The 27,517-nt window shown below is 38.6% G+C and overlaps 1 protein-coding gene and 1 long non-coding RNA gene across 2 annotated transcripts in view; one reads left to right on the top strand and one right to left on the bottom strand.

The window, feature by feature from the left end:
- LOC139738924 (liprin-alpha-1-like) overlaps positions 1 to 27,517 on the bottom strand; it is a 173,095-nt gene that overhangs the window by 76,922 nt on the left and 68,656 nt on the right. The gene's annotated exons all lie outside the window — the stretch shown is intronic.
- On the top strand, positions 22,181 to 25,232 carry LOC139738925 (uncharacterized). Its single transcript, XR_011711477.1, has 4 exons — positions 22,181 to 22,462; positions 22,931 to 23,075; positions 23,837 to 23,928; positions 24,560 to 25,232. It is a non-coding gene; the product is annotated as an uncharacterized lncRNA (long non-coding RNA).

The raw sequence follows: 27,517 nt of genomic DNA, 5'->3' as shown, positions 1-27,517 counted from the left end.
GTGCTGATTATATAAGAAATACTGGAAATTAGAAAAACAAAAAACCCTGAGAAAGGGGTAAAACCAGGACACTATCCAAAATTTCAACAACAACAAAAAAACGTATTTTTACTCACAACAGTGACAGCAATCTAAAAAGTGGCGGGATAACAAAACGTGGACATTTTGGCTTGATGACAAAATGTGGACATTAATTTTGTCGCTGTTTTAACATAAGTAAACATTTTGTCGCTGTTTAAGTAAACGATCTCTATTTCAGACATTGCTTCCATTCAGAAATGCTTCAGACAGAGATATGAGGTTATTGATAGAAACAAATTATTGAAACAGACACGGAATGATAAATATGCTGATTTGGAGATTGAGAAGGTATATAAGACAATGTTAGATATTAGTATGCATGGTATACATGTATTTCCAGGAATATCTCTGTCTTTTGTGTGCTGACCGATATCTGCAAATATGACAAGTCGCAAATATACACATTGCCTTAATGTATCTATTCAGACAAATGTATGTTTCATGCTGTCTCCAGGTGCGAAGATTGCAAACTTTTCTCCTAGGAAAGGAAATATGTTCCTTTTTTCTTTATCCTGAAAATATGACTCTCTATGACAAATTTCACCCATTGCAAAAATGCTTCACAAGTCTCAAGTTGCAAATGTTGCAGGTATACTTTCAAAATATATCTCAGATATATAGAGTAAATATGACAAACTATAGGTCATAAAGATGGGTCTAAGGGACATCAATCCATTTAAAGAGATAGAAGGGGGCAGGAGAGAGGAATAATACATGGAGTAGGAATATCGACAAAATGGAGGAAAACGGACGAGATAGGAATATGATGTAGGCTCACACCTATAGCACAGTCAAACACGCTCTCTATATGTCAGATAATCAATCAGTCGACAATGTATGTGAGTGGGGACAGGTATCGCCTTGACGGGCAAATCAATTTCAGTCTGACACAACGAGGGGAGCAAAGTGGGTAATCCCACTCCCATCAGTGATTTGAATGACTGCAATTAGCACCAGTTTCCCTCACAAATCATCATAAAGAAAGGGGGAAAAAAAAAACCTTTCTCTCACATTAATATCCGACCAGAATAAGAGAATAGAAACAACAACAATAACAAATATGTATATAATTTATGTGAAGCAATATTACAATAATTGACAAGTGAGGAAAAAAAAATATTGACAGAACAGTAGACAGAGGAGTGGCATTATGAAAATAAAAAAACAAAAGAGAGATTGAACGAGAAGAGAAAGCAAATGCACTACATGCACAGTCAAAAGAAATTGGCCTCAGTCTATGGTGAAGTTTAACAATAAAAAAATGCTGAAAAATTATAAACTTCAGATGGAGAAAAACAAAGAGAGATGAAACTATGAAATATTTGACAGAGTGAGAGACAGACAGAGTGAAACAAACAGAAGAAAAAGTGACTTCAGTTTATGGTGCAAAAAAAATGGAAAACAAATAATTAACATTAGCAGAACTGTGTAGAAAAAAAATGAGAGAAGAGCAAGGAGAAAAGTAAACACAAAGATAGACAGAAATGGAGCATATATATATATATATATATATATATATATATATATATATATGAACACATAGAGAGAGAGAGAGACAGATGGAGAGATAGACAGACAAACACTAGCACAGAGAAACAGAGAGAGAAAGAGATAGAGAGGGAGAGAGAGAAATAGAAGGAATGGCAGCAGCACACATTGACCTGTCTCAATGTATGGTGGCCTCAAATCACTGATAAACACACTTCTGCATCGCTGGAATCCTATTCTTCAGCTTATCCGGAGATCACGACCCCTAATCATCAATGTTGAGGACAATCACTTCAAGAAGTGCTACAGCACACAGCAGGCGCATACAGTGATAATCCAAAATAAGTACTCACGGTTGGAAAAGATTGACAAAACATTACACGGACCTTGCGTACTGATGAAATGCTAAACTCAAGCAGCGGGAGAAGTCTTCCACTAGCCCTAAACTTCCCAATCTCCTACCAAAGCTGTGGATCACTTTAACCACCAGTCAAAAACTGAATCAAGAAACAATGCATTCTACTTGGAAAACAGAAAGAAAAGGAACTAAAACTGTCCTATTCAGGGAATTCTGCATGGGATAGCTCTAAGTGTGTGTGTGTGTGTTTATGGGGGGGGGGGGGGGGAGGGGTAGATCTCTCCCCGTCTCGTGTAATTCAGACGTTGAAACGGTTGTGAAAGGAATCATGCATGAAGTCATAGGTTCCACTGCACTCTTCCCAAAATGTTGACAGTTCCTGCTCATGCACTTAGCTAAACAAAGACAGAATGGACAGAGAGAAGAAGAAGAAAAAAACAACAACAACAACAACAGTCTGATGCAAGTGCAGCTAGTGCCTCCCTATACTGTACTAGCTGGGGAAAAACAGCCAGGTACCAAACAAAATATTGACCTCCAGACATGGGAGTGGGGATGGGGTGTTTTTTTTTTCTATTTATGTTTCTTTATTTCTTTGCTTGCTTGCATTTGTTTGTTTTCCAGGTACACTATGTAGTATAGAAAGAGAGGGTTTTTTTCTTCTTTCTTTGGCATGTGAGTGTATAACTAACCCTATGTATCAATAAGGACTTGTTGTGGTTCAAAAGACTATATAATATATCAGGCTTCAACATGGTAAAGCGGTGGCCTGGAGGCCGGCAGCTAATAAAAATTGTTGACAGGCCTCCAAATCTATCTTTTGGTGGCCCAAATAGATTGTTACTTTCACTCTTATTTCAGCCTCTAATCTTTTTCCCAGGCACCAAAATGTCAGATTTAAAGATTTCAGTGACCCAAAAAGGGCAACCATACAAAAAAAGAAGAAGTAAGTGTTGAGTCCTGTGTATACACAACATATCCATGCTAAGGCCTAGAGTTCAAGTAACCTAGCAACAATGGCTATGCCCCAAGGCAAAGTGACTTTTTTCCTCACTGCCTAGTCCAAGAGTCTTAACTTTATAAAGCCACTGAAACAATCACTGCTTCTTAAGAAAGTTTTTGCCTTAGTAGGCTCATATGAAATGAATCCACTCAATTAAATTACAATTAAATCTTATGCAATGCATACAACTACAAATGCATTTGCGATGATCTTTGGAAGATGTGGAACAAGACTATGAACATCATAAGCGCCAAACATAAACTCACAAACATTGTTCCAAAAACCTCTGAGGGCCCATTACCATACCATTTTATCTTCTTTAGTAATTCCACTAGTTGCTATGGAGGACAAGTCATGATCTCTACATGCAATATTTGCACAAATTATTTTCCAAGCCTCTGAGAGCATATTATGGTTCTTTAAGGCTTTCAAAATTTCATGGGGTTAGAGGTATATGAATATATTATACAATGAGCACTGTTAGAATAGTTATGCTATGTCTGACACAGTATATCATGGAAGCTTGCAAATCCTGTCAATTGACAGATCAGGAAGGAGAAACAATGCCATTAAGCATATTTCCATACTAACTACAAAAGTATGACTTCCAAACTTTCTCTTCCAAACTTTTTCCAGGAAAAAGAGCCACAGGAAATGATATCCATGCACTAAAAGACAATATCCTAAACTTCTGTTAAATACTTTGTACAACTAGTCACACGATGAAGTTGCTGCATTAGTATAATGTGACCTACATGGTTCGACTTCCACGCTTGTACCTACGTTTTAATCAAAGCGAATAATGTCGGTATAATGTAGCCATCATGCAAATGAGACTAAAGAGTGTTACATTAAGCCGACAACGGACATTACTGCACCACGTAAAGCGTCCCAAGTGTTCTCCGGAGCGCAATTTCATCCCCCGAAATCTCCATTTCCATCGATCCCATTTGGGCAGCGGGACAGGAAAAGAATGCGAAAACTGGGATAACACACGTACACCTCCGCTCTGCTCGGTCGTTCAACTTCGAGGGGGCTCGAATAATACGAGCCTGCGAAAACGTTTGCTCAACTCTTCAGCGTCGGCTCGTCGCGACAATGACTGCAGATGAGGAGACGAGCGCATCACCTACGACTTCCGTACATAATAGCCTGGCTATCAATTTCTGGGATGCAATTTCCAATTTGTGGCTCACTTTCCAAGACTTTGTTATTTCTGGATAGCGTAAGCTCATTTGGGGAATGATCGGACTGGGGGTATGGATATTAATATTATAATACCTGCGCTGCTTTCCTTTTGTTCACAGTGTTATAGCATGCCTGTCAAAAGGACTATCTGAGCTTGGCTTTGTATCAAGTCATTTCATTTGGAAGCAGGGTTGTAAAATGATAATAATATGGTCTCTATTCATACCAGCTAGCCTGCTCTATATGTTGCTACTGCTCTACAATTGGACCCTTGCATTGTTACTACTGTTTTTGCCCCAGCGTTACCAAGGTAACAATTAAAAAACATCCAAGGTTATGGACTGCACAGGGATGCTAACTTTATAAACAGTACTGCAGTATTGTGAAAGCTGAAAAGCCATATTTTTGGTAGAAAACAGTATTCTTTACCCTTCCTGCAGCACAAAGAAAAAAAAAATGTGTAGTAACACAACTTGGGAGATAACAGTACTTTCCATGAAACCTGCATTTTTTTCGGCTGAAGAAAAGTACAAAATACTGTAAAAAAGGAACAGTTGGTATCTCTGACTGTTTGTCGATAGAAACGTCTTGTCCAAGGAAGAAAGGACTTGGGGGAATCATATTTGAGAATTTTATGTGAGAGTCCTGATTCTTATTCACTAACTACATGTACAGTGCCCCAAGATGTGACTAGTTACTACTGACCATTGATGCTATAGTCGGTCATCTCACTTTAACTAGTCATTCACAGACATGGGCACTGGGTACAAAAAGAAGTATCCACAAGCTTTGGGTAAAAGTGGAAATACACACAATGTAAAAAAGAAATGCATCTAAATTCAGTGTCAGATTTTGCAATGTCTTTTAAAATCCTCATTCAAGAAAATGACACAAATACGGGGCATTGCAAAACTTTACTTGCACACCACAAACAGGCATGTCAATCTGGAGTGCTCCCTGACTGAACACATACAGGTCCATTATCCTAAATTGATCTATGTACCAATGTGCATTACTTTTCTTGAGCAGATTATGAAAATATATTCAAATATTTATGGCACAAAACTGTGTGTTCTGATATTATAATAAGACGAATAAGAATAATCTGAGAAAGTGAAAGTTTATAGTTGACAGGTGATGTTGCCCTGATAACCAATCCAGTCATTTACAGTTTTGATTTAGATAAAAAACCAAATGCAGATGTACGCATGGACGTAAGTCAAAATATATCCACAGGCATACCATCAGTGGCCTTTGTTCCACCTTGAAGAAGTGTCATTTCACTGTATCTGCTCTTTTAATATCTACCGCCCACGATTTTACATTGAGCCACCATACATCCCGCCCCGAAATGTCAGAATAGCTAATTCGGGCATCGATAACCCTTACGTCGACTCCCGAGCTTGCCCCGCGGCGCAACTTGACACCGTTGCCTGGTGTGTATGAAATCGACATTATGCCATTGTCTTTATCACAATAATGCCTTCCTAAAATTCCTGATCACATACCACCCACACGGATGGCATTATGCCAACGTGCAAAAGCATAAAGCTGAAATAATTTCAGAGCTACAATTGTCTGTATCTCCTCCCCCCCCCCCTCATCTCTCTATATAATTACCTATAGCTCAATCTACATGCAATGAAAAAAAACTGCACCTAAGTCTACCTCTCTTTCTTTTTTTCTCTCTATTTAAAATGTATTTCTGTCTTTTCAAAATTGAAAGACATTCAACTCCGAACAGCTCTTTGGAGAGACCAAAAAGGCATTAAAATCCCGCTATATATGATTGTAGTTTCTAAAAATGATGATGAATACGGCACTCCACCAACTTCCAATGCTAAAGAGAAGTCATCACTGGAATAGAGGGCAATGAACTGAAAGAAGTTTGATATTCAAGCGGATTTCTATAAAAGGCATTAGCCCTTTCAGTGCCAGGGACTTTGGACAGTGTGTACAATGGTATAGGGTTTTCTGTACCAAATGTTACACACAGCACACAAAGAGTTAACCACATACAGTAAGAAGTCAGTGGCAGTGTTGTCCCTCCAATTAAAGGAAACCAAAACCCAAAGAGAAATGTGGATTGAGTGAAAGCAGCTACATTGGTACAACACATCAGTGAAAGTTTGAAGAAAATCGGACAATCGATGCAAAAGTTATGAATCTTTAAAGTTTTGGTGTTGGAACTGCTGGATGAGGAGACTACTTGAGTTTATGACATATGTGTGGACAACAACTATTAAGAAAATATAAAGAAAATTCAACATGCTTTCACTTTTCTAGCAAAATGAAAGAGCACTTGACTAACTGCTTTCAGAAAGCATGGGGAATAATTACCACCCTTACATATATGTCAGTACTAAATTGATGGAATGAGTCATTTTCATGAAAAATGAATTTTTGTGGAATTCCCTTTATATTTTCTTTATATTGTTGTCCACACATGATGTCATAACCTCTAGTAGTCTCCTCATCCAGCAGTTCAACACCAAAACTTTAAAAATTCATAAATTTTGCATCTATTGTTCGATTTTCTTCAAACTTTCACTTAAGTGTTAAGGACAAATGCAGCACAGCTATAAAACTTGTTCACAGATGTTTCTGGCAGCTATCATTCTAATACAAGCAATGACAGCTTTTCCCAAACTTGAAATACAAACATCTACATAAAATTTACCAGTGCAAATATTGACAGAGGAGAGAACAGTACCACATTGTTGAGGATTTTATATCTTGCATATTTTGTTTAAAATACGACTTTGTTCAAAATACTTATCATATATCTATTCCCACTATATCTAACCTTCAAATGATTATGAACACTCAAATCAGTGGATACCTTGGTTGGAGTAAAAAATGATTTAATATGACACCAACAGTGTTGCCAGCATTTGGGAATTTATAAAGTTGATAAAGTTGCAACTCTGATGTCAGTTAACATACATTACTAATTCTTTTCTTTTTCTCTAGGTCTGTTTCATTTTTATTCAGTTATGTTGTTACCAAAACATTCATTCTTTAAAAGAAAAGGAAGAATGAAAATGTATCATCAAAATGTAAAGAATGTACTTAAAAGAATTTTTTCTAAGCTTTACTTGCAAAATACACATTATTTCTTGTTTACATTTTATGTTATCACAAAAAGCAATGCAAAAAAAAAAAAAAAAAATGACTTAAAAAATCAAAAAAAAAAATGAAAATCGAATAGCTTCTAGGAACCATGGTCACCTTTGACTGCTCATGCAAATTTTCTGTTATTGTCTAGAGCTACAAAATTAGACTATCGCAAAAGATTTCCAAGTTCCCAAAAGAGGTTGTTGTTTTTTTTTTTCCTCTTCTGGCATCTCAATGAGCAAATTATAATGCTGCCCTCATTGTCTGAATCACCTGCAGTCAGAGACATTTTCTACATCTCCAACATTTCAGTTTCAAATCAATCTCTAGCGTGAACTATGTCACGGCCCTCTTAGCAATTCCCATTCTAATAGTCCTAGTTGTTTTTGCTCTGTTGCACTTCATTTTTTTTTTCTCCTCTCATTTTTACAAAATGACATGAAAGAACGAGAAAAAGGGAGGCTGACTGTCTAGGCAGCTAAGAAGACAGGCAAGCCGTACATGATTGGATTAAAATTACATGACCGGCAGGGGAACCAAAAAAAAAAGAAGTAAAAACAGCACCAAAACATTTAAGTGCATAGCAGCTGGATATCTGTGGAATCCAATCCCTAGCGCAGCTGAAAATCTGGTTCTTCCAAACTGGAAAATATCAAAAATTCAGGCAGGTGCAAGGTGTCGGCTCACAGCCTCGACAAACAGAATCCTAGATGCTACGAAAACTTGGCCTTTTCTGTCGGGGTTAATAGGGGGTCCAATTTTTCATCAGAATTACTCAGTTTTTGTTTCTCTTTTTCCATCCTTCCATTATTTTAGCCATTGTCTCCCATCCGCAAGCCATGTCTGGGAAATTAACGGCGGACTTCTGCAAATTAAATGTTAGATCCAATTCAATTTGCCCACGGTTATGACTGCAGAAAGTGTTGGCGAGCCTGTGAAGATAAGTGTTACATGATCCAAAGTCATAGGCAACATTGTAGGAAAAACAAAACAAACAGGACAGAACACAAGTCTTTGTGATACTTTTGTTGAAACAAAACAAAACAAAAACTTCACAAAGATATTAACACAAAAAAAAAACCTTTCTGAGTAGAGTTTGTTCAATTGGCAGCGGAGGACAGTAATTTCTTTTTTTTTTTTTTTTTTTTTTTTAGACGCAACAACGAAATACTGATGTAGAATAGTATACAGTTGTACATAAAGCCAGGCAGAATTTGGGGGGTAAACATAAAACCATGTATAGTTAAATGCCCGTGATTGATATTGAAAAATTGGCTCATTTCACATCAGTAGAAGGGAAGACTTCCTACAAATTTTGTACATGATATGATGCGCAGATTAAACGCATTCACGAAAATTTCTCGCGTCCAAAATATTCACTGATCACTACAATACTGGTGATAGAATCATTCCTCTTCCACTGTTAACTCATTTTCCTCTTGCACACAATAAGGACCATCAAATAAGTGGCTAACCAATATCTGATAATCCTCTCCGAAATATTGGGTTTTTTTTTCCTCTATCAGAAAATATGAAAGAGTCAAGATTGACTCGTTTTACCCATTTGACCCGTTTTACCAACTTGTATTTTGAGTCCTCACGTAAAGTCAGGGTGTGCAACTTTTTGTTGGTTTCGTGATGCACAGTCACTTATGATATGGACCTAAGAGTCAAGCAATTCCGACAAAAAAACATCTCAACTCCAGACTAGGATTGACCAAGGATAATTTTAGACATGAGTTGAAGGGGAAAATGTGAAATAAGTTTGCATCAGACTTTAAAAAACCAAAAAACAAAACAACAAAACAACAACAATCATTTCATGCAATGCAAATGAAACACATTGCTGAAAACGTTTGCGCCAACAAGGTTTTCTTTGCAGTCTGAAAGGGCTCGTGGTGAGTGCCCGATCGATGGCTGCTCGTTTTGCCAGGTGACCCTGTAATAAAACCAGCAAGCGTGTCTACGGGCCTCCACGCACCTTGGCAGTGGAACAGTGCTTGCAGGCATCTCGCGATGAGCAAGAGGGGAAATAAAATACAGATACACAGAGGAAGTACTTGCGTTGAAGATCGTTGGACATTGATTTCTAACATTCCGTCAAGTTTGGCTGCTCAATTATTGCTATGGTTCTAAATGGTCTGCAGCTTGGGGGGGGGGGGGGCTTTGGTCTCTGGTCATGGGGTAGGGGTGGGGGAGGGAGATGTTTCAATCTTGGCAGAGGAAACCTTGTAGCACAGTGGGGCTTATTTCCCCCTATTTGCAAGACGGAATTGTACTTGGGGTGAGGGTACATTTTGAAAGCAAAGTATTCTTCTTCAACATCTTTCTTTCTCATAGTTTTCTCTCTAGCTGAAATCTATAAGCAATAAACCATTTGGTTCTTTCCCGCACTTTGAAGCGACGCAACTACTTCAAGATTTTAAGAGAGCACGGTTTTGGCTTTCTAGATCTTTATGCTACATCACTACATATCCTTGCACATAAATCATGATTATGCGCAAGGATATGTAGTGATGTAGTATAAAAAGCATTGGTCAAAAACACCTCATGTGAACATCATCACCCACACAGATGACCTGCAAAATGTGTTGGGGTGAAACATGATTCATATTTGTCCGAGGTCTTGACAAGAATTACTCGGTTAGGATTAAACAAGGCATGTTATTCAACACATTTACGAGAAGCACAAAACCCCTTACATTGGTTATGACCTTGCCCTTCGAGAAGGAAAAAACAACACACATAAAACTAAGACATTAAATCAACAAATAGAACTATCCAAGGATCCCCAATGCTTGATCTCTTTTTCGTGTCTGCTCCACCAAGACTGTGGAAGATCACCGAGGAGGATCCATTCTCAAAGACATTGCTGTCATCATGGGGATTACATGGGTTGCCTTGGCAACCGTTCAAACACACTCAAATGGAGGAAACACATTCGGAGAGAGAGTGACAGCGTCATTCCAGTTTACGGGTTCAAAGTCGAATCAACTTCACGTCTTCCCAGCATCGGCACACAACATCACAGCAGAAACTGATGCAAAAAGTGTACATAATTATGTACGGTTTAACCCTTCTCTTCCTTAACTCTATATGTGTCACGTTCGCACGTCGGACTCAGTTGACGGCATGCCAACTTCGTATCTCTGCTCAAACCCACAAACCCGCCCAAACTGATCAATAAATCGCCAAATGCCCCAGTACAACAAAAGCTTTTCTCGCGCTTCCATTTGTCTCCCATATAGCTTGCATTTTATGTGCCGATTGATTATCAAGCGGTGTTCCCTTGAAATAGATTTGCCGGTAAATTCTAAGTTTCTGTCACTGTTTTGTTTGCAAAAGTCACGCCTTTACAATGTAGCTACTGGTCATTTCAAAGAAAAACAATCATCGATTTGTCAAACAATTTTCACCAAAGCAAAGCTTGGCATTTTCTCCACAACTTTGCTCACTATGTGTCCAACTTAACAGAAATTTATAAAAGTTACATAGATTTAAAAAACAGAATGTTTTCTAAACCATGACTGCGTTAGTGTCACAGAATAATGTGGCACACAGGGGGTTTCCTCCATGGCAAATAAAGAGTTAAATGAATGCTGAGCACACAGCTTACCTACTAGACTCTGATAAGATTTGCCTGTTACATTTCTACTGAGAGTGTGCTTGGGAGAAAGTAGCCATTTTGTTTTTTATCATCTTTCTAGATTTGTATTCATTCTAAATCAAGGGAAGTGACAAAAATAACTACAACTTATGTCAGAGACTCTACTTATAATAAGCAAAATATCAATAACTGAAAAATAATATATTATAGGAAAAAGTGGTGGTTTAAAGTGCACAATCACATTGCATGCACATTCTAAATTAACATATATATGAATCAGTGAGTGTTCAGAAGCACCTTCACGTAGAGCCAATAAAGCAGTTACCCCGTTCAAATAAATAAGACACATAAAAGTTGATAAAGAAATGATTTAAAGAGTCTCTTAATCAATCTTAGACAATTTTCGGGAAGCATATTCCAGTGCTCATAAAACAAGAAAAAAAGCCCAGAAACCTAATTCTCACTACTGCATATAACTACAAAAACTCATATGGCGGCAGTGACTGATTGTGTACATTTATATGCAATCCACCAAATTCCAAGAAGCATGAAAAGCTCCTGCAATCTTTGTGCAGTATGTGATGCGAATATCTATGTGACATGATGTAAACACGACATTCTGCCGACAACCGACTGTTGCTGCTTGTGCGTTTTAAAGTTTTGATTTATTTTTGACAAGTTGAAAAGAAAAGAATATTTGTACACATCGAGGCTCCCCGGCAGATTGGAAATTTGTTTATAAATCTCAGTTTCGATCCCCAGATAAACTTAATTCGTCCTGGTATCATGATCAGAGTCTGGAGCATCCAAACATCTGCACATCCCCGACAAACTCGTATGAGTTGGTTTCATCTAAGCTAACAGATACGGGCCCAACTCATCTTTGTCCAGATGAAGAAAACCAGAGCAGGTTCATTCCATCTTCAAACGAAAAGAGCAAAGAAAAAAACTCAAACATTTGTCAAAGTCTAAATCTACTCATCTAAATACACATCCATCTTTCCTTTGTACACAAAGTAAAGTAAACTAGATAAGAAAAAAAAAGGAAAAAGAAAAAAAATCACCAAATTGTAAAGCTAATACACAAAAGTGCAGAGGGGATTAGAATTGCAAATCGCGTGGCTCGGAAAGTTCATCATCCCAGATAGAGGCTAATCTTTTCACCTTGGCAGCCATTTCCCCAGTTTTATATACATGGAAATGTCAAATTTTGCAGGATGTTACATTTCGAACCGTGATTGCGTAGGTGGGAGAAAGCTAGGGAAGGTTTATAAGGAAGGGAGTGTGGTGTCATCAAGTTTAAGCTTTCCACAAACTGAATGCCACCTCTATCAAGACCATTCACACACATGAGAATTGTCGTGGGTGTGTGCATTCTTTTTCCTGATCCAAAAGGCATTTCATCACCCTTCACCCAGGATCAAAAATAAAAGGGATGACCTCAGGCACCCCCATCCAAGGGCCCAGCACAAAAATTTGTTTGTTTATTCAGTTAGCCGTGCACACACACACACACACACACACACACACAAAAAAAAAACACACAAGCTTGGGATTCAAAAAAAAATCAAGGGGGTTAATTTTGCATTTTTTAGCCAGTGATATTTCTATGCCCACACATATATGCCCCCCCCAAAAAAACAAAACAAACAAACAAACAAAACAAAACAAAACAAAACAAAAAACAAAACAAAACAAAACAAAACAAAACAAAACAAAACAAAACAAAACAAAACAAAAAACAAAACAAAAAACAATGTTTTTCTCTTTTTTTTTGCTGCATCTTAACATTGCAAAATATTGATTGAAAAAAGGCAACAACAATAAGCAAAATGTGACTGCTTGTGTGTATGAATGGGCCTAATGTAGAGTTTAGAGGCCTGGGTTGAGTGGGGGATAATGTACTGTAGTGCAATTCCACACCAGGTAAGTGTTTCCTTTCACAAATTTGAATGTACAAGATTTCAATCAGAACAGAATTTTATTCCATTATTCCATTTTGTTCTATCATACTTTTTTTGAAAGTCAATAAGAGCAAGGTGTAAACGTTTTTTGTGGGGTCCTTTTTTTTGGGGGGGGGGAAGTACTGTGTATACTGCTGTCTTCTGGGCTTGGGGATGAGCATGTTCATTTTCATACTATTAAGATAAATTTAAAAATGACACATAATCACCCTTAAAAAAACTGCATTTAAAAGTAAAGAAGTAAAAAACTAAAAAATAAGTTTGCAACAAGAGAGTGTGAGAATGGGCGATATCTGTACTAAAAATATTCATTACATGCACATTGGTCACACGTACAATGTATACACACACAATTCCTTCTCTAACAATGTCACGAATTGTCCATGGACTATGGCCCATTGTGTGTGTCTGTCAGTGTGTGTGTGTCTGTCTGTTGTGTGTACAATGTATGTCTCGATTTTAAGAAATTACATTAGCGTAATGAATTAGGCTGGAAGTCAGCGTAGTGGTAGAAGGCGTCGCGCCCCAGTGCCTCTGTGTATCATCCTTCTGGTTACCCAGCTGAGCTCAACCAATCACCTTTTCTAGAACGTATGCATGTCCGCATGCGAAAACAACCTCCAAGTCGCTCACTCACCACTGGCAACACTTAATTTGAATACAAGCATCTTTAAGATATTCTGAAAATACAGGAACTTTACAATTCACATGTAGTTTCTCTGCATGAAAATTTGTGCAGGAATTGTAAAGAAAAGACACACTCTTTGAGATGACATTTTTGGTGGAAAAAGTGAGCCCACTAAAAACCTAAATTGTGCAAGAGCCAATACTGTGCATTAAACCACCCTTGAACTTTGAACTTGAACCATTCATGACCCTTGAACCTTGACCCTTGAATGAATCTTCAGCTTTTTAGTGGTTGAGAAAATGAAATAATCAGATGCCAAAATGTTGATATCCCAAGTGATAACTACCAGAGTATTCCTGAAAATCAAATAACACTTTGAAAGAAAATAAAATAAAGGTGGATAGAGAGAAAACTAGAAATGTTGCTATGGTAACTGGTAAGAAAAAAAAAAATACTCCTCATGGATTACCCAGGCCAATTTTGCTAAACTTCACGTCTTTCAGAAATCATAATGTTGGTGCAGTGAAACATTCCTAATTGGCCACGCCATTTCATTCACTACTGTATATATCTCATCTCCCTCGGAGGGTGAAACGTGTTGAAGCCTCATGCCTAAAAAAACTACTCATCCCATCTTGATGGTTGTAAATCACCGGTAGGCAGGCATCCTCTTGCATCCAACCTGTCCTGATTCCCCCTCTTCCCATGCACCAACACCAATTTTCCTAATTCGCAGCAAAGGCAGGCAGGGGGAGACAGAACGTGCCGGCGTCAAAAAGTGCTAAATCCCAGCCACCATGTCGGCCACAAAAACACCTACCTCACTATATCCCCAATCCGAAACGGATCTGCGATAATCAAGAAAGATGCGTGCCGCGCGCAAGACCAAAACATCGCATGGAAAAGACCGGATCCCCCCACAAAGATTACGGCACGTCCTGATGAGGACGAAAAATGAGCGCTGATGAAAAACGTCAGAAGCCAGCACGGAGTAAACCGGTGACACTTCTAGAAGATGTTGAAGAGTCGGGACAGAATTTCACTGGGCAACATAGACATTCTTATTATAACAGCAGTGATGCAACAGCTTGGTGCAGGCCACTTCTACAGGTATAATACTACTATTTCTGATTATCAAAAATATAAGTATCAATGAAAAGAGCAGTTAGATATGGGGAAAATGATCATAAATGATACAATTATACTATTTAAAGATACATTTATTATACTATTTAAAAATACAATTATATACTTACAGATAAAATGGAACTGGTTCATTTCATCTTAGTTTGTATGTCCTCTAAAATCAGAAAGAACCCTATTAAAATATACCATTTTGACAAAAACAAAAGGATTTCAGTCTGCTACAGTAATGTTGCCAATGTAAGAATATATGCATATACAAATATTGAGACATAGATTAGGAATTTGCTAAAATTTTGCAATCAGAAGAAACAATTACATTGCACATATGAACAGCAAAGGGTTCAAATAAATTGCTACACCATACAAAAACTCTCATGATGATCTTAATGAAGATTATTACTGAAAAAAAAAGAAAAGAAAAGAAGAAGACACAGCATCAAACCGCTAAAACATGTTTTGGGGGGACTTTTAAGTATCCTCCATGGACAATATTACAATCCAAACTTGTTACACAAAAAAAAGAGAAAGGTCCAACTTAAAAAAAAAAAAAAAAAAATCATGGTCTCAGGCCACCCTGCAGTTCCATATGCAACAAATGATGCATTCCCATGGAAATTTTGATAAATGGATGGGTGACAATCATTCTACCCTACTTCCAACCATTTCAAAAATAAAGATGTCCTAAGTATTTTCTAGATAAATTTGGTAAACATAAGGCCTTCTGACGGAACACACCCGTCTTCCTTTTGATACAGGATTCCGCAAGGATTATGAAATACACCCTCAGTTTTCCGTGACAACCCTTCAAAGGTTACACTATTGTGCATCATCACCATATTGTGGACTTTCGACCTCGGTACAATAATTGTTTTCGTTGGCAATACTTGGATTTTACGGAGCTGCATCCCAGAACAAAACGAGGCACCTTGCCTGCCCATCAAATGTGATGTATTAACCAGAGTGTGGAAGATAGCAAGAACACATAAATTTATAAACATTGTCATGTAAACCAACCCCAACCTAAACACCCCTCCCCCAGCCTCTCGTTTAGATTCATAGAGCTCTGCATGAAAAGGGATACCCTGCCATACCACAACACGGCACGAGCGCAACGCTCACCAGCAGTTATCACCGATTCGCCTACCAAACAAATCAATACCTAAATTAATAACATCCAATGGCCTTTCCCATCTCCCTCCCTCTCTCCCTCTATCTTCCTCTCTCTCTCTGTCTCTTTCTCGTTATTAGCCTCACAACGACTAATCAGTCTGCGGCCTACGTTCGAATGTAAATAAAACATGACCAAGTGCGAGCGCACGCGTCAGCTTATTAGACACATCCACATTTGCGAAGGACGGAGAAACAAGGATAGCATGAAGACAGAATGAAGGGAGAAAGAGAGAAAGAATGGGGGGGATACTGATAGAGGAGATGAGCAGATGGGATATAATAAATGCTACGTCTTTAGGTGCTTCGGGAAAGCGTGGAAAGAAGAATTCTTGGAAAGCACTCCTTGAACATTGTTGAGACCAGTATGACGAGAGATATGAATAGATATATATGTAAAAGATAGCTCTAAGTTATCTCTGGTGGGCACTGTGAGTGAAACACTGAAGAGTACACAAGAGCCCTTGATACACGTGTTTCTTAACCCCGTACTTTCTCTGACCCAGGACTATCGTTAGTCCCATACCAATTTTTTCAGCTTTTTGCACTTGGCAATAAATCCCATACTAAGATCTTGTCCCGGGCTAAAGAGAAAACTGACCTATTTACACTCGTATAATTAGTCCAGTACTTTGTGGAGTTCGGGCTTTGTCTCCGTCGCTTAGCCCAGGATTATTTCTTCGTTCTGTTTACACTCGCTTGCTTGGCACAGCAATTGCGGGGTTAGCACCGCAATTCTGCTTTTTTGCAGGGCCAGATAGTACCGGACTATCGGTGGGGCTAGCCCACTTTGGCAAAAACAAGTGAAAACAGAAAGTGGGCTAAGGAAAGTCCAGTACCAACGGTGGGGCTAAGCCCCCCCCCCCCCCCCCCCCCAGCCCCACCGTTGGTACGGGACTAAGCAAAATTTTGCAAGTGTAAAAAGCCCCTAAGGAAAACAGCCAAGGAGGGGAAGAATGATGTTAGCTGTTGTGATGATGGTGACGAAGATGGTGATGATACCCGAGGAGGAGTGGAAATTGGAAGGCAAAAGAGGACAATAGAGAATGGCAAAAGAAGGAGAAGAAGAAGGAGATAATGGAGGAGGGGGAGGGAGAGAAGGAGAAACTCAAGGGGATACACAGACAGAAAAACAGACAGACAGAAAAAGTAAATCGTTGACTAAAGATAATTGTGGAAGAAACAGCAGTGACTCATGTCATTCCTGTGAACAACAAAAAACTAAATTTATAGCATGCCATGATTATGCCTCAAATAAACTACATTGTATATTTCACCATTCAATCATTGCCAGATGATTATGTAATCCAACATGAACATGGAAATTGCAGGTACAGAAATGTGAGTTGTTTTCTGATCTACATTTACAATGGATGTTTGTTTTCTGCAGCCTTGGTGCCAGGTAGGATGGGGTAAGAAAGGAAAGGGGATGGGGTGGGGGTGAGGGTAGGGGTAGGGGTAGGGGTACCATTCGGAAGTCATGAGAATATCAGGCAAATGGCACGACAAGGATAAAACAACGGCTATTTGAGATAAAAAGATGTTAATTAGTGCGGAAGGGAGCGAAGTATTGTGTAGCCTTCGCGTCAGCCTTTGTCACACCAAATGGACAGACTGGATAGACACAAAGGAGCCCGTCGCCACGGCAACTGACAACACATGGACGGATTTCAGATTTTAGATATCGCAGAGAGAAAGAGAGAGATGGAGAGAGAGAGAGAGAGACTTTAATTGGCCTCGGAAGACCAGTGCAAGATCTACAGTGCCCCTCAGTGCGTGTGTCTGGCCTTATATGCTCTCAGCAAGATTGCTTTCGCTACCCCCCCCCCCCCCTTCCAGACTCGACTTTCCCCGTAAGTAACCCTTTGAACTCCAAGTGATAGTTGATTCAAACAAGAAGAGTTTTCTGCTCCTTAGCATCAGTCAATGAATCACCTCTCCTTCAAACATGTTTTTTTTTTTTTTTTTTTGCACCTACATAATGTACGTACAGGCAATGAAAACCAATGGACATGGATCACATACAGTTCAAGCATAAGCGAGAGAAATTTCAGGGTCAGCTGGCTCTGTGTAAAATCTAACCTCAGTAAACTAGGAGTATATCAGCACCTCGAAAACAGCTTTTTACAGATCTATAGTCCCTGGCAATCCAACCTTGACTTACACAAACATCATAAATTAGCCAACTGCAAATTAAAGGAGGAGGCTCTTTCAATAGTTTTCAAGCTAAGAATAACCTATTAGATTGCTGATAATTGAATACATGCAAAATGTAGTAATCATAATTCCAAGGACATTCACATACTTCTGCACAGAAAAAAATAATAATTGCTGTTGTTCTCACTTTAAATATTCAGCTGCAAGTTCACTTTGTATCCTACAAGATGGGATGAATCTAAACCTGGGATCTGAACCTTAATCCCCAATGATTACCCCCACAATGGTACCCACCTACTCAGATGATGTCAGCTTACGCCTACATATGTAATTCTCTTTTTTGACTGTTGCTGGAGCTATTAGCAATCATCAGTCTCCAGAAAGATGGTATATGAATAAAAGAGGACTGTCTTTATAGCAGAGAATACAATCACAGATGGATTTTTTTTTTTCAGTTGTGCTCCATGAGTAATGTAAGATTGCATGTTTGATCTTTATTAGACTAGACCAAGAGAAAAGAAGGAACCACCTCCAGACGAATGATTTTTCAATGTTGCAAAACGCTCCCATGTTGTCGATGTGGAAAAATGGAAGCACTTCTGTCGCTGGCGCCTCTCACGTTAAATTTTTCAATTAAATGCCTCCCCTCATATCCTGTCTGAGGTGTACGTCATGTTGCAAGGCCAGATCAAGGAAAAAGGAGGAGGGGGGGGGGGGAGAACCCTGAATACTTTTCCATGTAGCCATGGAGATTGCAAAGCGGCGAAACAGGTGTCCTTCAGAAAACATTCGTGTTATCTTTTTGCTTTCTATTTTTTATGTGCGTGTGTATCGTGTGTGTGTGTTTCCAGTTTTTCATCCAAATCAATAGCTTTTACAGAACAATTCATCATGCCGAGCCGGCGAAGCCGACTGATATATAAATTTCTTTGTCTTCTCTTTTTCGGTCTTTTTGCTCCCCCTTAATTCCAAAGACACCCGTCGCCTGCCCGGCAAAGACGGCAGTAATCACACTTTCTCGTCGGGTGCCACGACACGCCATCAATTTGGCATGCGCCCCTGACGCGGTATACTCAGACCCTGCGAGATTCATCTCCGATAAGCATACTCCCATCGTCCAGAACAATGCTTCTTCAACATGTGGAAATTCTTCCAAAAATTACTCCCACTTTCGTTTTTCCCGGTAATATTTATTCCTTTCCCATTCAAGAAAATACAAGAACAACACCATAAACTGGTGACTGCTGTATCAAAGCAACATAATTTGGACACAAACAACAAGAGAATTATCTTTCTTGTATACAAACATTTTTTTTTACCATAATAGAAACTTGACAATATATCAAACAAATAGCATATCATTTTCTGATTTGATCAATTAGAAAAAGAAAAAAAAATCACACACACACATACACATAAAATATTCTTGTGCAAATATTTTCCTTTCTCTTTCATGTTGGATAATAAATAAATCTGCCGCACATGCAAGTGGGGTGAGGAAAAAAAATATCAAATTCAAATCATCAAACAAACTTTTACAATTATTATATCAAAGGACCAAAACCTTTCAACCCAAGCTGGTGTTGTTGAAAGCTTCTAGTCTAAATTCCAGGACCAATTTCAATACATTTTGTTGTTTACAAATCCCCATAATAAAGACCATCCAATAAGTTGAATTTATTAGTAAGTTACCCAAGTGACACTTACAGCAAACATACACATTTTTTTGTTTCATATAGTTTTGTTTTGCTTTGTTTTGCTTTCACCTTGTTTTCGTTTTTTCTTTTTTTCTTTTCTGGGTTGGGATCTGCTCTAATACATGTCATAGAACCCTGACTAATGCAAAAATCCATGCGAACAAATCAGAAAGCACCCCTTCTTTAATAGAAAATGCTTCCATCATAGCCCCGACAGATGAGTTATATCATGACTTGGACATGAGTGCTCCGGTGGATCGGATTGGATTGGATTGCTCAGACAAGAGATGGTAGGATGAGAAAAAAAGAACAAAGAAAACAATGAAATATGAGAAGAGACAGACAGAAGGTGACAGTGAGAAAGAGAGAAAGAAAGAGAGAAAGAGAGAGGGAGCTATCAGATGAACGAGGAAATATGTGACACTGCACCTCAAAACAAACAAAAAGTCGCCAGACATGAATTTTTAGATAAGACCATATTTTGAAAGAACAGACTTTAAGCTTTAAACTGATGTATAACTCAAATCAAATGGACTCTGCTAACCTATCTAGATATTGGAAAGAAAGCGCAAACTCAGGAAAAGTGTGAACTGAGAAAAGAGGCTCTGAAGTACAGTGTTTATTCAAGCGCTTAATCTTTACCAAACCGTGCTGGCTGTGCGATGAATGGGACAAAAAACAGGAAGTAAACCACCAGAGTAAATACAATGAAGGGATTATCGGATTAAACTGAAATTAAGCATGCCTCATTAACACATTCTGTCCATAATCAATGCCAACTTTCAAAGCTGTAGCGCTATCCTTTCAAAAGTTATTAGAGTTGAAAGTGAAGAGTGTGGATAAGGTTTTTCAGAAATGAAAAAGAGATTCTAAAGACACTCCTAATCACAATATTCTACCAAAAATGTTCGAGATGAACTGCTAAAAAACACACTTTCCAGCCCGTTTTACTCTCTAAAAAAATTCGAGTGAATAATTCACTCCTCGGAAGGAGTGAATAAAATTTCACTCAATTAAGAGTGACTTTCACTCGTTGTCGAGTGAATTTCACTCTTGTAACGAGTGAAATTTGTGTGAAACCCATTCGCCGAGTGAATTCCGAGTGAAAATTAAGCCGAGTGAATTCTGAGTGAATACATAATCAAACGCATTTGGCTAGGCCAATAGAAATTGAGAATTCCCCTGTCATGTGTTTACTCTATAAAGCCAATCACCAGCCGCAATTTCCCCTGGCTTGGGCGCGGGCAGGTTTGCCTGAAGAGCGACGCGTCGCCTGTGCGTGGACTGTGACCCTGTGTGCAATTGCGTGCTGTACGCTAGCTGTGCGTGTATTATGCATAGGATCACAGATTTACGTGCGTGTACACTGTAAGTGCAATCGTGAGAATCTGAGCCTGGATGTCGTGATGGACGGGAGAAAATTTATGTCTTCAAATTGAGTGGGGCGGAGATATTATTCACATTTTTGAAGGTAAGCAAACCATAGATCGATCTAATTATACCTCTCCGTAAACGACCATTTATGTAAGTTACCTTTAGGGTTCTATACGAATAACCCCGGGCCCGTACTGGCGCTCCTTCGAACAATTAATGTACGGTACAATGGTTTGTACACAGTTAGCTATATGGGGCTGGTCATATTTAGAACACCTTACGAACAGCTAGAATCCGAGGCCGAAACTCAGCTGATGGTACACGCTAGGTGTTGGGATCTAATAATACGTTGAGTCTTTAGACAACACTTTAATTGTACACGTTGGGATCTAGGGCTTGAACTATTCACAAAAAAAAAAAAGAGTGATGAATGAAACGTTGGTCGTTGGTCATTGAATTGACATTCGTAAGCATATCATCACACAGAGATTACTGTGGTCGAGTGTAGAGATCGAACTTATACTATAGGGTCCTAACTGTTACTGAGCTGTGCTAATTAAAGCAATACATTAGAAGCGCCTAGCGCCAGACACGTACTCTACATTGCTATTGTTGAGTTGACAGCCGAATCACTTACACTGGTCTGTGTTGATAGACGAGATGGTGATCTCGATCAGTACGGTAATAAAGAATGGTGAAATTTGGTGATTTTTATGATTATTGTTCATTATATACACTGTATGTAGTAAAAAGGACTTTTATTTGCCGCTACATTTGAGCATCCAAACAGCTGGAAGAATACCACGTACACTAGCTCCCACATCATGTGTCGTGATATTGTACTAGGTAAGAAGTATGATGCGTGTACTGTTCGTGTTAAGTGTTGGTCCACTGTGACATCGCACTTCTATCTGAAGATCAGCGTGCTCACACATCATGGAGATCGATCCCCTTGTAGCAGACGATGACTGGTACTATTTTCAACATTGTTTTTTATGAAAGTTACAGGTGACCTTAGGTATTGAAATTTGGCAGAGATCATCTTTGGGTCTTCAATTCTAACATTATATGCTGATGTAGCTAAAAAAAAAGTAATAGGCCTACTAGCTTTTGTATTGGTGCTCACTTAGTATTTGTGTGGACAAAACAACTGCATGGTCTTGTGGAAATGAGTTCTACATCCATTTCTGAACCTTGTGTTTTCATACTTTCCTCCAGATAAGGACGTAGACATGACAGCTCTTCGGGAGTGATGGTGATTTAAAGGAACTCGGTGTAGGGGTCATCATTTGGAGAACAAAGACAGATATTGATAGCTGTACAGTCTCTGTCACACGAAGAGGGTGCAGATCACCAGATTGCAAAGTACCAGATGTGGTCATACAACGACTAGCCATTGAATTGAGGGTTGACGAATGCTGGAAACACCGGGCCAACATCAGCGAAGGAGCCTCTGAGATATGGACTTCCATTGCATTAACCCTGCTGTAAGCTATTCTGTTGTTTTCCACAATGATTAATGAAGGGAGACTAGTTTGAAATTGATTTATATTCATTTTACATTCTAGAGTCTTAGTAATTACATAAGAGGCTACATTAAGAGACTGAATGCTTGGTTGGTTTTATTTTGTTTGAAGAAATGATTTTCAAGATACTTCATGGAGCAGTTTTGGAGCTGTCCTTCCCTCTGACAATGAATGTCTTGCAGGTTAGTACTTGTATTTAAGAAAAATGTGTACCGTGTACTTGCCGTATCGACAGAAGTGAAAACCATGTTATGGTCAGTCTTGAGTTGTGTATTTGAAAGTAGAGCTGTTGCTTATGTCAAATATCTATGTTAAATGATTTTGCTCTTCAAGTTTATAATGTAAACTGGAGGACCTTAACCTACTATCCTCATGCCATTTGTATTACCTGGTATTCATAAAACCATTAAATTTTACTTATTTGCCCAGGAATTCAACACACACATCACTTCAAGGGGGAAGAGATACTTCAAAAGCTGAGGGAAGGAGTTCTGACTGTTCTGAGGAGACATCTGCACATCAAGATCATTGCAGCATATTTGTTGTTGAAAATGGAAGCAGAAAACTGTACAGCGTAAGTTCAATTATGTAGAATATTATTATTATTCATATATTATTATTATAATTTGAAAATTGGTCTGGAATACCAGTTTCCCATTGTCATGTCTTGTACTACAATGTACATTTCCATCCAATATATAACCATGTAATTTGCCTGTTCATTTGGTTTTTTTTTTTTTTTTTTGGTCTTCTCAAGTATAGAGAAAAGCAGACTAAAATTTGCCCCCCCCCCCCAAAAAAAAAAGGAAAGAAAGTAGAATGGACCGGTAAGTGTAACATTGTTAATGAAGTGATGGTTATAGATTTAAAAATAAAGACTGGTATACTTGTATAAAACATGTAAACAGAGTGTACGTACAAGACTCCACGCTGACTTATTTTCGTGGTAGCCCCATCGGGCCACATGTATATTGATTTGATAATAGTCCCAATACTTATGATTTAATCATCACAATGATTAATAGAAAAAGTGGGAGTTGATGTGCCATGAAGTTCAATGGATAATCACATCTTGTATAAATTTTTCTACTAACTGTGCACATTCACACTTAACCTATCTGCATGAAATGTTCATATGTATTAACTGATATCTGGCTCAAGTAGCAATAAATGTACTTGAAACAGTGGTACTGAATAGCAATAGAAATTAATGCCAAGAACAAAAAAAACATAAAAATTGTTCAGCCCCTTAAAAGATTAAAATGAGGGCCAAATTTTTTATTTTTGCGTCATAGAATATGATTAACATTTTTCTTGCTTTCTTTTTAAATTCAGATACCAAGTAGTGAGCAAAGGATGTTGTGGCCAAGGCAGTTGCGATGCAGTACCCCACTTTGTGAGACACCACACAAGATGCAAAAGGACATGTAAGTTTATACTCGTAAGTTTATGTGATCTACAACTTTTTTTAGCCCTCTTTAGCAGAAAGATTAAGTGACATACATGGTATCTTATTCATCTAGCTTGCAAAAACTTCAACATTTTCAACTTTTCTCAAGAGCTAGTGGACAGAATTAAGCAACCAAACGAGGAGTTGATCATCCTTGTTTAGTTAGGGGGCAAGGACCCAAAGTTTTTCAGATTATGGGCATGACCTCCCCCCCCCCCCCAAAAAAAAATAAAAAATAAAAAAATGGCCTTTACAGGGAAATTGCATCTATTTCTTAATAAACTCATTGTGCAAATATACAGGCAATGTGGGGATTGTGATGTACCTTCTCATAGATGTCTAATAAAGTTGTGTGCAGATTGGCCTGATTCCATGACTTGGGTTCGATGAATGTTAACTTCAACGTAACGTAATGTAACTTAAGTTCCACATGCCAGTTGCGCCGTTCATTTATAATAAACCTATTCTCGTTTTCTTCCATAAGAATGCCACTACATGTATTTCTACTGCTATCAGATCTTCATCAGTTATAGTCAACTCTGTGCCAAAGTCAAATTTGTTGAGACTCAAGAAAAAGCTTTGACTTACAATGCATTTTTATATTTCAGGAGTATACCTGTATGGCAAGGATCATGGATTCATTGAGTATCGTTTGAAGACCTTGAGGAGCTATGACACCACACATCACCTCAGGTAGAGAGAGAGAGAGAGAGAGTAGTTGCAGCTCTCACCAAGCCCATTGACCGAGCACCATTCCAACGTTAGATTAGAAGCCCAGTGAGAAGAGACAGCTACCATCGGTGTGTAGGTCTAAATACCCTTGCTTTTTCCTCTTTTGAGATACAGCATATGCTCCTCTGACGTTGGAACTTACATTCTTGTTGAAGAGTCAGCCTCATCAGGCTCAGCGGTAGTTTAGCATGAAGCTGTTACCAGGATGTACTGCAGCACTTCAACATTAAAAGTAGAACTGGGCTTGCCGACGAAAAGAGTTTGTTGCATAGAATGTGTGATTGTTAATGTTTTAAATTGTGTATTGTTGTATATACTAGTAACTGAAAATAGTTTTGACTTATATAGTAAAAAAAATATCCTCTTCATGGCCACATGTTAATCAATACATTCATCTGTGAGGTGTTCCAAGCATATCAAAGAATGTTTGGCCACACACAGCTTGGCATTCCGCATGATACGAATCTTGCTGCGCTCATGATTAAGCACCCCCTTCTCTCCAGGCAATTCTGACTTGCTTTAATAAAACCTTTTTATGGTCTGATATTCAAGAGAGAAAACTGTTGACAGACACTCGCATGTAATATTTTTTCTTTCCCTCATTTTTTTTTTTTTTTTTTTTTTGGGGGGGGGGGGGGAATGCTACAAATAGCAGCTAAATAGTAGAATCTTCCAATGGTCATCCATGCTCTTGGGATGAAGATCATGTCTCCATGTTGTGATTAAGTTACCACATACGTTTGTCACCCCTTTGATTAGCATTGATGCAGTACAATATGCATGTGCTCAAATTTATTGCATCCATCTTCTTTGGAGTAGGGGGAAAAATCTTTAAAAAAATGAAACAAAATTGATGGGAATCATTGATCCCTAGGGTTACGGGACCCAGAGTTATTTTGTACATTTTCACCTTTATGTAATTGATGTACTGTACTTTGAAAAACTTGTGGGTAGAAGCTCAATTGGTTCAACTTCTTTTTCCACGAAACATCTGCAGCCCATCATTGATAAATCCACGGCATTAGAGTAGATGGAGTTAAATAGATTAGTTCACTAATGTGCCAAGTCAAACTTATGGATAATTCTTCCCTTGATCTCGTAACAAATTATTAAGATAACCTGCAATTGACAATCATATTTTATAGAGTGTTAGCAGTGATGTCACAATTGCCCACCATAAGACTGTGTTCACATAGAAGTATACTATTTGGGTATTTGGGGCTCGTTTTCAAGGCACGCGAATAGCTTGAATCGAACAATAGGATTTCCTAACACCGGTTCACATAAGAGGGCACTATTTGAATGTACCGAATAGCATAGAATAGTATAGCAAAGTGGGAAATGAGCTTGTTCGATTTTCTTGCAGCGTATACCGTCTCTCGTTTATGAAATAAGGACAATTTTGGTCTGGATTTGCCCTTTAGCAAAAATAAGCATGTAGACTGACATTCTGATGCAGTTTAGAAATTGTTAATAAGATTTGCTGGGATGTAGGAGGAAGAAATCCTCACTGCATGGGATGGCGAGTTGACGGTGCGGGTGATGGTGTACTGGGTGCCCGAATAGCGAATAGCGAATACCGTATACTTCTATGTGAACGCAGCCTAGTGAAGCCAATTGCCTAAACCGACTAGAAATCAAGACTGCATACAAAAGCTGCAGCAATGTTTACTTCAGGGAAACCTAAGGCAAAAGAACACCTTTGTTAGAGAGGCATGCATGAATGAATATTGATCGCCTTTGCTATGGAAGCCACCATTATGGTGGCCAACATGACGTCACATGAAATCACTCTATAAGAAATTCAGTTTGCATGCATTAGTTGTTGCTACATCTGGCAAAACTCGGAAGGATTACAAGTGTTCAATATTGTACAATGATGCCTTATTTAGGTGAAGAAGATCAATGATATGATACATGTTGTGTCAACTGTATTGATTGCAATTCTGTTTCCATAAATAGTAGGCCCGGTTGAGGGGGGGGGGGGGGGGGGCTACGAGCCCTCCTTCCCTTTGACATTCCATGCCAAATTTCATGAAGGCATGATTATTTTGGGGGGTTATTGATTGTAATCAATAACATGAATATTTTCATGCTGGACGTGTTGCTGACAAATTTCATTGAAAAGGCAATGAAAAACAAAAAGTAAGAAACAAAGAAATACATGAGTAAATAGAAAAAAAAATAAATACTTCAGAATTTTTTGATGGCACAGTTTTTTCTCTTTCATTTGCTATGGACACTAGAAAGAATATTTACACAAAAAACAAAAAATGTGCCTTTTTGGAACTTTATTTATGGCAAATGGTCTGATTTCATGCTCAAATTAGCATAATTTAGCCAAGGTACTTTTTTTGTTGTTGTTGAAAATCAACATTACCGTTTATAGATTATGTCACAGGCAATTTGTGTGTGGATTTTGTAATGATCGCATGGTTGATGGCCGAGGTCTGGGGGGTTCCAGGGAGGCCCCCCTCTGGCTCTATCATCTACATAAATACCCCACCTAAAGCCTACTTAAAGTCAAGACCATGCTTCTCTGATCGAGTATGTTTAGGTATTTATACAATGTACTTGTAGAGCATCACTGTGTTACATGACAGAGGACCCAAACTTGATTAACCATGCAGTATTGAAAATTTTTGTATTTTTGTCAATTTTTCGAAGCAATCACAATCCCTACTACATGTGTAATTGTTTTTTATGCCTCCGCCACGAAGTGGTGCCGGAGGCATTATGTTTTCGGGTTGTCCGTCCGTCCGTCCGTCCTTCCGTCCGTCCGTCCGTCCGTCCGTCCTTCCGTCCGTCTTTCCGTCCGTCCGTAATGAATTTTG

The sequence above is a fragment of the Diadema antillarum genome, unplaced genomic scaffold (genome assembly GCF_040938485.1).
Source record: "Diadema antillarum isolate AM-2024a unplaced genomic scaffold, OU_Dant_1.0 seq00000775_RagTag, whole genome shotgun sequence".
Classification (NCBI taxonomy): domain Eukaryota; kingdom Metazoa; phylum Echinodermata; class Echinoidea; order Diadematoida; family Diadematidae; genus Diadema; species Diadema antillarum.
This window is presented reverse-complemented; position numbering and strand designations above follow the sequence as displayed.